The sequence below is a fragment of the Mesitornis unicolor genome, unplaced genomic scaffold, assembly GCF_000695765.1.
Source record: "Mesitornis unicolor isolate BGI_N332 unplaced genomic scaffold, ASM69576v1 scaffold25219, whole genome shotgun sequence".
NCBI classification, from domain to species: Eukaryota; Metazoa; Chordata; class Aves; order Mesitornithiformes; family Mesitornithidae; genus Mesitornis; species Mesitornis unicolor.
In genome coordinates this window covers 1-6,630 of record NW_010208531.1, presented here as the reverse complement: position 1 = coordinate 6,630, position 6,630 = coordinate 1, and the positions used below count along the sequence as shown (strand labels likewise).

At 38.1% G+C, this 6,630-nt stretch overlaps 1 non-coding gene across 1 annotated transcript; it reads right to left on the bottom strand.

Annotated features, from left to right (window-relative positions):
* Positions 1-6,539: 6,539 nt before the first annotated feature.
* On the bottom strand, positions 6,540-6,611 carry TRNAD-GUC. The gene has a single exon. It is a non-coding gene; the product is annotated as a tRNA-Asp (tRNA).
* Positions 6,612-6,630: the final 19 nt, after the last annotated feature.

Below are 6,630 nucleotides of genomic sequence, written 5' to 3'. Positions count from 1 at the left end.
TATTAATTAAATTTCAGTTTTCACCAAATCAATGAAAATGTGTAATTAGATTAATGGCTCTTGCTCTTCCAGATAAATAGCCTTTCATACTTGACGAAGGGGAGTTGTTTTCACTTTCTAGAGATTCCAAAGGAGATGTTGAGCCACTTTTAGTTGTAGTCACTTTTACTAGTTCACTATTCTTTCTTTTGACTATGTAAGGGCTGATTCTAAGCATTAAATAGTCAAATGTGACAGGCCATGAGGTCAAGTGCAAGGTAACCCAGAGAAAGCAGCTCTTCTTTAGGGGCTTGTATAAAAGAATATTCAAAGGCAGAGAGAAACTAGGTCATCCACTCCAACTTTCGGATATTTTTAAAGTGCTGTTTTCTTCATCTAATCTCTAACTTCTGTCAATTGTCAAACAAACTTGGGTTGCCCTTTTTCAGGCATTAATTCCATTAATTAATTGATGTTAGGCTTTGTAAGGGTCCGGAAAATGAGTTAATATCTCAAAAATTTGCCTAAGGTGCTAATGTGAAGGACATGGCTTGTGAGTGGGAGATGTGGAGGAACGGGCGGAGGCTGGGTACTGTGTTTATCCTGTGCAGATGAGCACTGGACCTGAACAAAGGCATACATTGAGCATCTTGGCACTTGGTGGTCTGTCACTGAGTGACACCTGGGGTGGGGCGGAAGCATCACAGCCCTATGCTATTGTAGTAGATAAGAAAAGCAGACCACTTTTAATTGCCTCTGTACCAAACTCCCATTTTTACATAAAAAGCCAAGAGTCCTGTACCTAGAAGAGGCCAATCAAGACTTAAAAGACTTGCCCCCCCCCCACACGTATAAAGAGCATGGGTGCTTATTTACATGGAAAGAGGGGACTAATTAGCATGGGAAACGGGGAACTCAACTAAAGGGGAGGGCAGCCTGCCTATAAAAATTGAAAAGATCACTGTATAGGTGGCGTCCCCAGAGACTAGACACCCCCTCGTTGACAGGACCAACGCTGAAACCAGGACTGGTGATCTTTCTGTCTTTCCATCTTTCTATCCTCCTTTCTTTTCCACTCTCTCCTGCTCTCTCTCTCCTTCCATTTTAAATAACACAAGGCCCTAATTGTCAGTTGTTGTCAGCTATTGGGAAGAATTGCTGTCGCTTGTTGCTATTGTTCTGGTTACTGTGGGAAGAGCTACTGCTGTTTTGATGTGTCACTAATTTGTTGTTGAGCCTATTGTCGTACGTAAAGCTAGTAAACATAGTATTGGTGATTGGAATTGTTCATTAAACACTTTGATTAGGAACCTTGAGACTTGTCTCACCATTGTCCAACCCATTGGGGATTTGTGGATCTGAGTCACTTGTCCCCCTCCTTAAGAGTGGGACGTGACAAACTTAGCTACTTTTTCTGCCAATTAAAGTATTTCTTTCTTCAGAATAAATTCATGACTCATGGCTTTATCAAGACTGATAACAACTGCTTGCCCTTTGAGATCCTTCCAGCAGAAATATGAGATACTTGCTTTATTGCCTTGTATTTGTTTCCTTAAACCAATGTCCTGGTTTGAGCTAAATAGAACTAATTCTCTATTTAGTGATTTTACTTTTCAGTTAAGGCTCTTCTAAGTGACTGTACTTTCTGAAACTAACGTCATGTTTTTCCAGACAGTGTTCATTTCTACAACTGATAGTGCTTGATGTTTATAGCTACTACTAGGTATAGTATGTAAATATAGCCCTTGCTTATACTCGTGCCTATGGAGACCAAGGCCACTGCCACATCATGAGTACTGTATTGGGGTGTCATTAATGAGGTGTCGCATGACACAGAGGTAAATGTAGATTCACATGATTTATTTTATTAACAAGTGAGAACAAATACATAACTTTTATTTTCTAATACTAACTTACTTTTTCCATTTTATTTCTCAAATTATTCATTAAAAGTTTCATTCTTCAAGATGATCCATACAAAACAATACAAGTCTGTTAAAATCAACAGAAAATAAACTTTTGATTCAAGCAGGAGGCTATTCTTGCTCTCATAATAATGTTTTGCTAGGATGTTTGTTTGACAGCTGCAACTGTCCATATTTGGCATTCTAGGCTGAAGATCCAAAAGATAAATATATGAACAGTATGTGCTTCTTTGATGATATTTCTGTATGTTCAGTGTAAGCTCAGCATTGGTTTATCTTTGTCAGAATTATATGATTATTTTCCAATATGTCTTACAACACTGAGGTCAACAAAGGATAATGTGACTAGTGTGGCAGCACTGAATTTTTATCCAAGCCATCTTAAAAGCTACAGTATTCAAACTTTCCTTCTCTTCTTTTATGATCAGATTTAAACCGGGTAACACTTATGCCTTTTTGTTGACTGAATAAAGAGAGACATCTCCTTCTTCAAAGAGAAAATGGAAAAAATAGATTAAAAATCCCAACTCATTTTGTAGGTATGAAAACCATTTTACTGGTATCTTGAGTCTTTACAGAATCACAGAATCACAGAATCACAGAATGTTAGGGATTGGAAGGGACCTCAAAAGATCATCTAGTCCAATCCCCCTGCCGGAGCAGGAACACCTAGATGAGGTTGCACAGGAAGGCGTCCAGGCGGGTTTTGAATGTCTGCAGAGAAGGAGACTCCACAACCTCTCTGGGCAGCCTGTTCCAGTGCTCTGTCACCCTCACTGAGAAGAAGTTTCTTCTCAAATTTAAGTGGAACCTCCTGTGTTCCAGCTTGTGCCCATTACCTCTTGTCCTATCATTGTTTGTCACCGAGAAGAGCCTGGCTCCATCCTCGTGACACTCACCCTTTAAATATTTATAAACATGAATGAGGTCTCCCCTCAGTCTCCTCTTCTGCAAACTAAAGAGACCCAGCTCCCTCAGCCGCTCCTCATAAGGGAGATGCTCCACTCCCTTGATCATCTTTGTAGCCCTTTAGAGAAGATATAATCATCACAGATGCCTCACTTAAGTCTGTTAATGTTTAAATTCTTGTCTGTTGTGCATTACAAGGCTATAATCGTGATCTTGGGATTCCTAAACATCAACTTAGCTCTTCCAGTTTATGAAATCAGAGAAATCCTCAAATTATAACCTTGGGAATACCCTTCAGATGCTTTTATTTCCACTTACACGTTCAAACTACTTATATATCACTGCATTAACAGTAAGCAATAAAATACTGTAATGTTTCTCTTTTATATAAGAACTGTTTATTTGGGTTATATAGTTCATGTCATTACCAATAGTTTAAAAGAATGTGGTGTTACCTTTTTTGTGTGTTTTTTTCCAGCCAGCTGAGTGCTTTCAATAGAATAAAATTCCCAGTGTATCATCAGAGTCCAGTTTGCTCCAGCTACTGGGCACACTGGTTTGTGATGTCTCTGCAAGCCCTCAGTAACACGTTCTTTGTTATGACACAGCTACTAAAGGGGTAAGGAGCTTGTGCCATACATGGGCAGGTCTTCCTCAACAGTATTCATGCTTCTTGCATGATAATTTTAAGCATTAACTTTGGATTTTCAGTAGACCCTTTGCCAACATGTACCTCCAAGTCTTGCTAGGCCTCTGTCACCGTGATGATCTTGCTGTGCTTAGTAGTGAGATACCAAGGTTCTTTCAAGCTGAGATGCTAACACTGACCAAAGTTCACCAGTTGTGAAGACCCTCTTAGCTGGGCAGCTATGGCCAAATTGTGAGATTATTTAATTTCTGGCCCTGTGTTGATCCTTGCCTTGCTTCAAAGCAGAATCTATATGTGGCACAAATATTCCCTCCTCCATGCTAATTGGCAGAATGATCTGCTTGAAAGGGCAGAACTAAGGTGCCATTCATTATCTGTCATAGCCCTGTGAAAAGGAATTACAGAACATGAGGCAAATAACAATTTCTGTCTACAAAATCATTTAGGAATCAACCTTGACTTTTATAATTTGTGAATTATTTGTAAGTACTTGACTCCATCATAAATGGTCACCAAATTGGTGAGGCACGATTTGCCCTTGGTAAAGCCGTGTTGGTTACCACCAACATGATAAGAGACATAGCAGTAGGCCACATACTCAGCAAGCACTTATTTGTAATCATCTAAATAACTTCATTGCCCAAGGGAGGAAAGAGGTAGAAAATTATAATTAAAACATTATCAAAACTGAGGATGATAGACAAAACTAGTCAGCAAGACTAGGAATTTCCATAGATTGTGAATAGAAGCATAAAAATGTTAACTCTCTACTTGTGAGAGGTGTTCCTCTTCAGTAATTTTTCTCTTTATTTTCAAATTCAAGATGAATTTCCTATTGTCTGCCTCACCTGGGGCCATGCAGTTTCCCATGTCACTCACATAGTCAGGCTGCCTGCATCCTTCACTGAGATTATTTCTCTCTCTCTGTTCTCACTCTCCCCATTTAGCCAGCACTGACTTTTTTCCAAACTCTGAATACTGCTGTTTTCAGTATCTTCTTTTGTGCAACTTCAAAGAGTCACTAAAAACCTAAACAGTATCTCTTTATCACCAATGCTATCTCCCTGTTACTAATGATAGTGCGGATATATTTTGCTGCTTTTTTACAACTCTTATCCCCCTCTGTTTATTATTACTGAACTTTGTAATATTTTTATACAAGAATTATAATCATGCAGTGCTTCTGAAGACCTCCTGCAGCAGCATGGTTTTTGCAGTGCAAGACGCACACAGATTCTGTTCAGCCTCATGGGAAAGTTTCCTTTTTCTCGGCAGAAGATCAAATACACTTACTGATGGAGCAAGCTCGTGAAACTGTCATTCTTTCACCATGTTTTGGGGAATCTAGAGCTGTTAGCAGCATGAGACCCAGAAATTCTGGTCCCATCAAACTCTACAGCAACTTCCATTTCATTCGAGGACAATACCGTAATTCTACTGAAATCTAACACTGCAAAAAGCTTAAATGCAGAAACTACACTTAGCCATAAATGTTGTTTTAAGAAGTTGTTGATATTTTACAGAGATGGACAAAATCTCTCTCTAATAGCAAATTATATTCCATCATTAACAGATAGAATATAAATCTGTGCAATCAGCTGCAGAGGGGCGGTGTCTGTACATATTAAACCCTTTTCATACCTTTAAATTTAAGAAAGTCTATAATTTTATTAAAAGCACTCAACACTTTATTTCATTATTTTTTCATGAAAGAGTGAAATCAGAGTTTGGAATTATATTATCCAGTCATTCTGCTCTTCTTTCATTTTACTGCAGCAAGATGTTGAGTAGGAACACAAAACCAGACCTCATCCATGTACCTTGAGAATGATTTTATAACCCTCATATAACAGTTTATATGACTGTTTGATTTCTTATTTAAAACAAATTAACTGCTGCATACTCTAATCAAGACACGAAGGAGCCCAGACCTTGTCTAGAAGTATGTGGAGGTTACTGAGAGGTTGTCCGTATTGATGGTTCCACTGAATGTGTGACCTTATGATGAACTTCAGTAAATTGCTCTTTGTGCACTTGGCATTCTGTATTTGGAAAGCATCTGTTGTCTACATCAGCATACTAAACATAAGACATATGATTTCTACAGACTTGGATTTTCTTAGTTTTTACAGAAGCCAAAAGCTTTATCAACATTATTCATATCAGTTATATAAATTATTCCATAATTATTTAGATCTACTTTAATATGTTCTTATTTCATTAAAAAAAACAAATTACAATCAGCTCAGACATTCTCAGCATTCCCTCTTCTACTAGATTGTGTATCCTCATTATCATCATCCCTGTGACAAAGATGATGAGTAATAATTGTGTCTTGGCTGGTAAATTCCATGACAGGTTTCAAGACTGCTTTCTTACTTAAGATCCATTTACATCATAGCTTCCTCAGGAGTCAGAAATTAGTGTATTTTTAATTGGGCTTTATGTATGCATTGTAGACATATGTAAATGGGTATGTACATACATACATCTTAGAAAGAAAGAAAAGGAAAGAGAAGAAAAAAAAATATATTGTGCAGACAAGCAGTTAAAACTGGTTTCAGAAAAGCACATGTAATAGAGGCATGCAATGGATGATACTGCTAGACAACAGAAAATTGCCACAAGGAGGCAATATACAGATCAGAGCGAACAACTTCTATGACCAGAACAATTGCTTTTATTAGCAATTTTATTATTTTATTTATTTATTTTAAGAAGCAACTTAAAAATTCCCAGCTTTATTTATTAAAGATATCACAACTGGTTCACAACACTACACTCTATGTTTTTTCTTGCATGACTGTCCTGATTTGAGCTAAATAGAACTAATTGTCTATTTAATGATTTTACTTTTCAGCTCAGTCTCTTCTAAGCAGCTGAACTTGCTGAAAAGTAGCAGCATGTTTTTCCAGTATGTGCTGCTACAATGATAAGCTCAAGGCCGCTGTCACACCATGGGTGCTGTGTCTGCACCTATGGAGGGGGGGGTAAGCGGACCCAAAACTGACCAACTAGGTATTCCATCCCACATACATCATATTCAGTGTGATAAATGATTTAGCCTCAAACAGTGGCTTCCCGTCAGGGAATCGAACCCAGGTCTCCTGCATGACAGGCGGGGATACTCACCGCTGTACTAACGAGGATTCCAATTAAAGTTTACAA